We start from the raw sequence: 10,608 nt of genomic DNA, 5'->3' as shown, positions 1-10,608 counted from the left end.
AGCATCTGCTGTGTGCCAGACATAATTCTTGACTCAGAGAATAACAGTAGTAAACAGAACTCATTACTCTCAAAGAACTTACATTTTAGAGGCACAAAGAAGCAAAATCAAGTAATCAAATAAATAAAGTAATTCCAGATAAATGCAATGAAGAAAATAGAGGTAAGGGCTTCCCTGGTGGCACAGTGGTTGAGAATCTGCCTGCCAATGCAGGGCACACGGGTTCGAGCCCTGGTCTGGGAAGATCCCACATGCCGCGGAGCAGCTGGGCCCGTGAGCCACAACTACTGAGCCTGAGCGCGTCTGGAGCCTGCGCTCCGCAACAAGAGAGGCCACGACAGTGAGAGGCCCGCGCACCGCAATGAAGAGTGGCCCCCACTCGCCGCAACTAGAGAAAGCCCTCGCACAGAAACGAAGACCCAACACTGCCAAAAATTAATTAATTAATTTAAAAAAAATAGAGGTAATAAGATTGCAAATGAAAGCGGGACCTTATTTAAATAGACTGGTCTAACTAAGGGAGCTCCCCAAGGAGGTGGTATTTGAGCAGAGTCCTCAGTGTTGATAAGTGAGCTATGTGAAGATCTAAGAGGAAAGTAATCCAGTCAGAGGTAACAGCGAGTACAAGGGCTCCAGTAGGGTATGTGGAACAGTGAGAAAGCAAATATGGCTGGAGCAGAGTGAACAAGTAAGAAAGGGGTAGAAGGTAGAGGTCAAAGAATAAGCCAAAGGCAAGGTCATGCAGGTCTTCGTAGATTAAAATCAGGAGTTTAGATTTTATTTTAAATATGAGGGAAAATGCTTGGAGAGTTTTAGCAAGGGACGATGTGATCTAATTTACACTTTAAGAAGATTACTCTACTGGAAGAAAACAGATGAAAATCTTTGTGACCTTGAGTTAGGCAAAGATTTCTTAGATACAGCACACAAAAGCTTGATCCATGAAAGAAGATATTAAAAAAATTGGGCTTCATTAAAATTAAGGATTTCTGCTCTCTGAGAAACACTGTTTAGAGGATTAAAAGCAGGGCACAACTAGTCCAGTATGTAAGGAGCTTGGAAGTTGCTACTCCATCTTAACAAGCAGACAGCTGACAAATTGAAAAATCAACCACTCTTCTTAGAGCCCTAAGAGCAGTGAGGTCACAAGGCAAGCTGCTACCCCAAAATTGAAGAAACAGACAGGCAAATACAGAGAATCACAACTTGCCAGAGCAGAAACCCACGAGCAAAAACCTCCATGGGAACCAGTGCTGGGGTAGAGAAACCGGAACTGTAATTGACAAATGATTATAGGCTCAGTGTGAACAACTCTGAGAGATAAAAGCTCCAGGAAGACCCTATCACAGGGAGGCCTTCACATTTTTGTGAGTTTTGTGTCTAGGAACTCAACTGTGTGCTCAAGTGCAGTATCACAGAAAAATTCCCTTGTGCTTCTGGCCTGGGGAGGAGAAAGTGAACCATTTTGAAACACACCAGAACATTCTGTTCTTCTTAACAAGGTCTGTCCTCAGGAGAAACTATTTAACTAGAGCCTACCTTGCTAAGGTTTTATTAGAGCCTAACTGACCTTGGGGAAGGGAAATACTTAATTCCAGCCCACTCTAGCCATCCTGTCCCACCTAAGGCAGGGTTGCAGCAGAAAGGGTGGGGGGGGGAGTTCAGGAATTAATAAGCACTTGTGACGTTCACAGTCCAGAAGTATAGGTTCACTAAAAGCCTGAGACCTAATCATAGTACTATAGAACGCTTCCCCTCCCCCACACCTTACCACATTACTAAAGGCCCATTTAGAGTACTTCCTTTTACCTAGTACGTCATGTCCAGCTATCCAGAAAAAAATTACAAGGCATAATAAGAGGCAAAAAACACAGTTTGATGAGATAGAGCAAGTATCAGAACCAGACTCAGATATGGCAGGGATGTTGGAATTATTAGACCAGCAATTATAGCAACTATGATTAATATGCTAAGGAATCTAATGATAAAGTTGACAGTCTATAAGAATAGATGGGCGGAGTAAGCAGAGAGATGGAAATTCTATGAAAGAACCAAAAAGAAATGCTAGAGATTAAAATAAACACTGTAACAGAAAGGAAGAATGCCTTTGATGGGCTTATTAGTAGACTAGACACTGCTGAGGAAAAAAAGAAATCTCTGAATTTGAAGATATCTCAATAGAAAGCAGTGCTTAGTGGGAAATTTATACAGTGAATGCATATATTAGAACAGAAGAAGGATCTAAAATCATAATCTAAGCTTCCACATTAGAAAATTAGAAAAAAAAGAGGAAATTAAATTCAAAGTAAGCAGACCTCATGGATATTGAAAGGATAATAAAGGAATACTATGAACAACACTATGCCCACAAATTTTATAATCTAGATGAAATGGATTATTTCCTTGAAGGACACAATCTGCCAAAACTCACACAAGAAGAAATAAACAATCCAAGTAGACCTGTATCTTTCAAAGATCTTGAATCAATAATTAATAGCTTTCCAAAACAGAAAGTGCGAGACCCAGATGGATTCACTGGTGAATTCTGCTAAACATGTAAAGAAGAAATTATACCAATTCACTACAGTTTATTTCAGAAGAAAAAAGCAGAGGAAATACTTCCTAACTCATTCTATGAGGCCAGCATTTCCTGAATACCAAAACCAGATAAAAATTACAAGAAAAGAAAATTACAAACCATTATCTCTCATGAAATAGAGGCAAAAATCATCAACAAAATATTAACACATTGAATTCAACATTGCATAAAAAGAATGATATACCATGACCAAGTGTGATTTATCCTAGTTATGCAAGACTGGTTCAACATTTGAAAATCCATTAATGTAATCCATCACATCAACAGGCTAAAGAAGAAAAAACATGTGATCATATCAATAGATGCAGAAAAAGTATTTGACAAAATCCAGCAACCATTCATGATAAAAACTCTCAGTAAACTTGAAATAGAGGGAAACTTCCTTAACTTGATAAAGAATATCTACAAAAAAACCCAAAATAAAAACAAAAAAACCCTACAAATAACATCATACTTAATAATGAAAAGCTTGAGGGTTTTCCATTTAAGATCAGGAACAAGGCAAAGATGTCCCCTCTCATCCCTCCTTTTCAACATTATACCGTATGTCTTAGTTAATGCAATAGGACAAGAAAAGAAAATAAAGGTGTACCAATTGGGAAGGAAGACATAAAACTATCTTCTTTTGCAGGTGACATGATTATGTACGTAAAAAATCCAAAAGAATTGACAAAAAACTCCTGGAACTAATAAGCAATTATAACAAGGTTGTAGGATATAAGGTTAATACATAACAGTTGATTGCTTTCCTAATATACCAGTCATGAACGAATGGAACTTGAAGTTAAAAACATAATATTATTTACATTAGCACCCCCCCCCCAAATTAGATACTTAGGTATAAATCTAACAAACTATGTATAAGATCTATATAAAGAAAACTACAAAACTCTGATGAAAGGTATCAAAGAAAAACCAAATAAGCTGAGATACATCCCATGTTTATGGACAGAAAGGCCCAATATTGTCAAGATATCAGTTCTTCCCAACTTGATTTATGGATTCAAAGCAATCCCAATCAAAATCACAGCAAGTTGTGTGAATATCAACAAACTGACTCTAAAGTCTATATGGAAAGGCAAAACACCAGAATAGCCAACACAATAATTGAAGGAGGACAAAGTTGGAGGACTGACACTACCCAACTTTAAGACTTATTATAAAGCTGCGGTAATCAAGACAGTGTGGTATTGATGAAAGAATAGACAAATAGATCAGTATACCAATTCAGAGCCCAGAAAAATACAGAGCCCAGAAGTAGACCCACATAAATATAGTCAACTGATCGTTGACAAAGGAGCAAAAGAAATGCAACGGCGAATAATATTTTCAACAAATGATGCTGGAACAACTGGCCATCCACTTGCAAAAAATGAATCTGGACACAGACCTTGCACCCTTTACAAAAATAACTTTAAAAGGATCACAGACCTAAATGTAAAATGCAAAACCATAAGACTCCTAGAAGACAACATAGGAGAAAACCTAGCCTTGGATATGGCAATGACTTTTAACATACAACAACAAAGGCATGATCTATGAAAGAAAAAATTAATAAGCTGGACTTCATTAACATTAAGAAACTTCTGCTCTGCAAAGACAATGTTAAAAGAATGAGAAGACAAGCCACACACTGGGAGAAAATACTTGCAAAAGGCACATCTGATAAAAGACTGTTATTCAAAATATACAAAGAACTCTTACAACTTAACAATAAGAAAACAAACAACTCAAAAAATAGTCCAAAGACCTTAACAGATAACTCACCAAAGAATATAACAGATGGAAAGAAAGCACATGAAAAGATGTTTTGCATCACATGTCATCAGGGAAATGCAAGTGAAAACAACAACACCATACCACTACACACCTATTAGAATAGCCAAATCTAGAACACTGAAAACACCAAATGCTGGTGAGGATGTGGGGCAAAAGGAACTCTCATTCATTGCTGGTGGGAATGCAAAATGGTACAGCCACTTTGGAAGACAGTTTGGCAGTTTCTTACAAACTTATGGGCACACAAAAACCTGCACATGGATGTTTATAGTAGTTTTATTCAAATTGTCAAAATTTGGAAGCAACCAAGATGTCCTTCAGCGAGCGAACAGATAAACAGTGGTAAATTCATTCAATGCATTATTATTCAGCACTAAAAAGAAATGAGCTATCAAGCCATGAATAGACATGAAAGAATCTTAAATGTGTATTACAAAGTAAAAGAAGCCAATTAGAAAAGGCTATATCTTGTATGATTCCAACTACATGACAATTCTAGAAAAGGCAAATGGAGACAGTAAAAAGATCAGTGGTGGCCCAGGGTTAGGGGAGAGGAATGAATAGGCGGAGCACTATTTTTGGCACTATTCTATATGATACTAGAAAGATGGATACATGTCATTACACATTTGTCCAAACTCATAGAATGTAAAACACCGAGTGTACCCTAATGTAAACTATGGACTTTGGATGATTATGATGTGCCAGAGTAGGTTCATCAGTTGTAACAAATGTTCCACTCTGGTGGAAGATGTTGATAATAGGAGAGGCTGTGCATGTGGAGGGGCTAGGAGTATATGGGAAATCTCTGTACTTTCTGCTCAATTTTGCTGTGAACCTAAAACTAACCTAAAAAATCCTAACCCTAAAAACTCCAACAAAGTACTTCTATTCAGACTATTTTTAAAAACTTTCTGAACTCAACAGTTAGAAAACAATCTAATTAGAAAATAGCAAGGGAATTCCTTGGCAGTCCAGTGGACTGTACTCTGCACTTTCACTGCCAAGGGCCTGAGTTCGATCCCTGGTGAGGGAATTAAGATCCTGGAAGTCGTGCATGGCGCAGACAAAAAAAAGCAAAAGATTTGGATGCTTCAGTAAAGAGGGTATACGGATGGCAAGTAAGCACATGAAAAGATATTTAATATCTTTAGCTATAAGGGAAATGCAAATTAAAACCACAATAGAGAGTTCAGGTCTTTTGAGGATGAGCTGCCTGTTCTCCATCCTTGGTGCCCTGCAGTAAATGCTGTACTTTCCCTCACCACATCCTGGTGTCAGTAAATTGGCTTTGCTGGGAGGCCGGCAAGGGGATACAAGTTCGATTCGCTAAAAAGAGTCTATATTCAGGGCTTCCCTGGTGGCGCAGTGCTTGAGAGTCCGCCTGCCGATGCAGGAGACGCGGGTTCGTGCCCCGTTTCGGGAAGATCCCACATGCCGCGGAGCGGCTGGGCCCGTGAGCCATGGCCACTGAGCCTGCGCGTCCGGAGCCTGTGCTCCGCAAATGGGAGAGGCCACAACAGTGAGAGGCCCGCATAACGCAAGGAAAAAAAAAAAGAGTCTATATTCAGGAGGAACTAATCTCAGAAGAGGAAAACAGGCAGATCAAGATGTGTAGCTTTGTGGCTGCCAAGTTGTGGCTTTTGACAGATCGTCGAATCAGTGAAGACTATCCCCAAAAGAGATCTTATGAGCATTAAAGGCCAAATGTTGTGAGGAGGAACTGGACTTTAGGGCTGTGGTGATAGATGAGGTGGTGCTAACAATCGAGCAAGGAAACCTGGGTCTTTGTATCGTTGGAGAACTAATTACTGCCTATCCTCAGGTGGTGGTAGTGAGAGTACCAACCCCTTGGGTGCAGAGTGATAGTGACGTCACTGTTTTGCGCCATCTAGAGAAGATGGGAAGCAGGTTGATGAACTGACCTCAAGCCATCCTGAGCTGTGTTAATAAGTTCTGGACGTTTCAAGAGTTGGCAGGTCATGGTGCTCCTCTGCCAGATACTTTCTCTTATGGTGGTCATGAAAATTTTGCTAAAATGATTGATGAAGCAGAAGTACTGGAGTTCCCAAAGGTGGTGAAGAATACACGGGGCCATAGAGGCAAAGCAGTTTTCTTGGCTCATGACAAGCACCCTTTGGCTAATCTAAGCCATCTTATTCGCCATGAAGCTCCATATCTATTTCAGAAGTATGTTAAAGAGCGTCACGGAAGGGATGTACGTGTCATTGTCGTGGGATGTCCTGTGGTTGGCACAATGTTATGCTGTTCAGCAGATGGGAGGATGCAAAGAAACTGCTCACTAGGTGGTGTCGGGATGATGTGCTCATTGAGTGAACAAGGGAAGCAGCTAGCTATCCGGGTGTCTAACATCCTGGGATTGGATGTGTGTGGCATTGACCTGTTGATGAAAGACGACAGCTCCTTCTGTGTCTGTGAGGCCAATGCAAATGTAGGTTTCATCGCCTTTGATAAGGCGTGTAATCTAGATGTAGCTGGTATCATAGCGGACTATGCCGCCTCCCTTCTGCCCTCTGGCCGGCTCACCCTGCCTATGTCCCTGCTCTCCATGGTGTCCACAGCCAGTGAGACTAGTGAGCCGGAGTTGGGTCCCCCAGCCAATACTTCTGTCGACAACATGAGCGCAAGTTCCAGCTCTGTTGACAGCGACCCTGAAACCACGGAGCGAGAGCTGCTCACTAAGCTTGCAGGGGGCCTATTCAACGGAAACCAACTGCTAGCCAATGAAATCAGACTCCTGGTGGAGTGATTCCACCAGTAAATAATTAACCAGCAAAACCCTTGTAAAACTTTCTTTTTCCTTTTTTTCTTTTTCTTTCTTTCTTTTCTTTTTTAAACCAACTTGCAATGCTGTTCATGGAGAATGCTCAGGAAGATGAGGGAAAATTGAGTAGGATTAGTTAGGAAAGAAGAAGGGGGAGATAGATGAGACATTTGCTACAAAGATGTTACTGACTTTGATTTACAAATCCTGCAGATAGAGAGGCAGAAGAGGTGAGGTACAGAAAAATGTCAGGCTCTCATAGTTACCCTTTTAAATTACTCAAAAATGTGTAGGCCCTCAGGACATGAAGAACATAATTTTTTTCATGGTTTTTGTACAGTTGGTACAAATTTCAGAGTAGTGTAACTTCACATTGTGTTGTAATCGGTGAGGAAGACATCTATGTAAATTATAATTTTTTTATACAAATCTGAAAATTCAGCCTATACACTATTATCTAAGAGCTTTATGTTCATAGTTATGAAATCTTGAGGGGCTCTTTTATTGACTTTTCCCCCCTTAATTTGGGTGGGAGGGCAATGTGAATGTGACCCAATAAAGTTTTTTTAATGATAAAATTGGCATGTTTGCATGATAAAAGGGAGATGAACAGTATTGCGATGCCTGGCACACAAAATAACATTTACTCCATTGCAGATAAAATTGCACTAGTTAAAAATATGTGCATTGACTTGTATTTGTTAGTATTTTAGCCTTTTTTGAAAGATATATGCTCTGTTAATGTTGCTTTTTTTTTTTAATACATGTGAGTATTAACATTCCCTGATCTATGCCTGCATCCTTAACAATGGCCAAAGTGAAGAAAATGCTACCTTTTTTGTTAACAAGACATTGACTTGAAACATGTGCATTTAAAGCCTTCTATTTTTTTTCTTTTTCTTTTGGTGGTTGGGCATTTAAAGAATAAGGACAAGGAAAAATATTTTGGGGGGCAAATGAAGGGTCTATAAGTTCCTAAGTATAAAGTTGAAGTGATTTCTAATACCAGCGTTATATATCTGCATTTTTCACATTTTAGGACAGTGTCTGTGTGTGCGTGCGTGTGTGTGTATCTGCGCACACATGCACGCTTGCATGTTTATGTACTTTGCATTTTGTTTATACCAACCAATCAAAAAGGGTAGATTCTAGAAAATGGAGCATGATGGGAAACAGTTTTTTACTTAAAAAAAAAACAATTGAGTTGTTTTCATGACTGTAATCTACTGGGTAGAGGTACTCACCTAGAGACATGAGGAGAATAGCTGCTTCTTAGGCTTTTGTGTATATGTATGTTGTTTGCTTTTTTCTTTGGTTCTAGACTGTTCAGTGTATGATCTATTCCAGTCTACATGCTTTTCCTCTGCTTCTTGCTGTGCATTTTCTCCTATTACACATAGGTTTGGGGGTGGGGGTGACTGACCGTTTTTGTTTGGGGACTTATTTAGCAGTTTTGAGTCTCTTATAGCTCTTCTACTCTGAAGCCTTCAATATTCTACTCTTTGTATTACGTTATTTCTGAATTTATAAAAGCCCCCAAACTGCATATAATATGAGCCTTTAAACATGGGTAAAACTATCCCAGTGAATGGTGTGGAAGGTGTGTTAAGAAATGGAGACGCTCCAGAACTCAACATAATTTTTTTAAGAAGCAAGTTCCATCTCCCTACAACCCTCTGAAGCTTTTTACCCAAGTCCTTTCTTGCCTCTCCAGTGCTTTTTTTCTTCAGATGGACCTTAAACATAATTTCTTGGACACCACTAGAGAGACTTCGAGGCAATAAGATCAGTATTAACCAGCTCTAACAGAGGTTTGATCATGCTTACTTGTACAGTTTTCCCCCCATTTTAAAAAAGGAATGTAATAAAAGTTATTTTTCCATAGAATTAAATAATATTAAAATGGAAAAAAAAACCCACAATAGATATCACTGCACAACTACTAAACCAGTTAAAATAAAAAATAATGTCAATACAAATGCTGTGAGCTCAGGGAGAAACTAAATCTCTTATACATCACTGGTGGGAGTGTAAAATGGTACAACCACTCTGGAAAATAGTTTGGCAGTCTCTTCCAAAGTTAAATATATACTTACCATACAACTTAGCAATGCTACTCCTGGATATTTACCCAGAAAGAAATGAAAATGTATGTTCATTCAAAAGCACATATATGAATGTTTATAGCAGCTCTATTTATAATCATAAATGGGAAACAACCTAAATGTTCTTCATTGGAACTATTCTATATCTTAATTGTGGTAGTGTTTACAGGATTATATACATATGTCAAAACTTGCAGAATGACCAACCAGGTGAGTAATGATGCCGTTAACTGAAATGGGGATGACTGGGGGAAAAGCAAGTTTCAGGAATGTGGAGTCAAAAGTTGTTTTTCAGACATGCTATGTTTGAGAAGACTATTTGACACTAAGTAGAAATGGTATGTTTGACCTTGGAGCTAAGGAGAGTAGTCAGAAATGGAAGTATAATTTAGGATTCATCAGCATTCTGGTGGAATCTTTACATCAAAAGCACACCATCAACAATCACCAGATCAATGGGACCTTGGTTATTTTGACACTGGGCAGTGTGGGTACAGACTACCAACTGTATTTTCTTTTTTTTCTTTAATTCTTCTTTATGTATTTTCTTCATTAGTTGTGACATGAATGTGAATGAGACAGAAGTTATTTCCTCCATGTTACTTACAACTAAATCTAGATGTATCTGTCAAAGGACTTTAAACAGAACTTTTACCTTTGACCCACCTATTTTGTGAGCATGAGGTTGCAGCTCAAAACAGAGATAGGGCCTCGAACTCTTGAACTACTGTGAGCTACAAAAGATGCCAGATTTGATTGATCCTATAAAAATGATTTATTGTACATATGCATGTGTGCATATGATTCATAAATATTTTCAGCAAATTGAAAACATATTTTAAACGTATGGAAATTAGCAGAAATAAAAATGAACAATAGATAGTAAGGGGAATAAAATACTTGATTTGCAACTTCATGGAAGTAAAAAAAAATTTGCTTCAACAAATCCACCCTATGTAAATAAGAAGTTAAAAGGAAAAGTCAGCTCCAATGTATTCTACATTTGCACATCTGTAGTCAGAGCATTTTGTTTTCTGTTTTGTCTTGGAATTGGTTCCCTTATATAACACATGTCAAAATAGCTGGAAAAATGTGATGAACAATTGCCAGCTGAAATTCTTGCCCCACAAGGACAACTCCCTGCTGGCTCCTTATTTTCTTCTCATATTTTGGGTACTGGGAGCTAGTGGTTGGAGCACAGGCAGGCAGGCAGTGTGGCTCTACAGGAGAAAGAATTCCAGGGTTGGGCCTTCTCACTTTGCAGCTATCATTAATTTCCTACATCTTCTTGCCAAAGCCCCTTTAAGACACACTGTGGTCTCGCACAGGGTGTGGTCAGC

General features: G+C 38.9%; 1 pseudogene; it reads left to right on the top strand.

The window, feature by feature from the left end:
• Nucleotides 1–5,931: 5,931 nt before the first annotated feature.
• Nucleotides 5,932–7,148, top strand: LOC103075229 (beta-citryl-glutamate synthase B pseudogene; annotated as a pseudogene).
• Nucleotides 7,149–10,608: the final 3,460 nt, after the last annotated feature.

This window comes from Lipotes vexillifer, unplaced genomic scaffold (genome assembly GCF_000442215.2).
Source record: "Lipotes vexillifer unplaced genomic scaffold, Lipotes_vexillifer_v1.1 scaffold1705, whole genome shotgun sequence".
In the NCBI taxonomy this organism is placed as follows: Eukaryota; Metazoa; Chordata; class Mammalia; order Artiodactyla; family Lipotidae; genus Lipotes; species Lipotes vexillifer.
The sequence above is the reverse complement of the archived record's forward strand: the minus strand, read 5'-3'. Positions and strand labels throughout refer to the sequence as shown.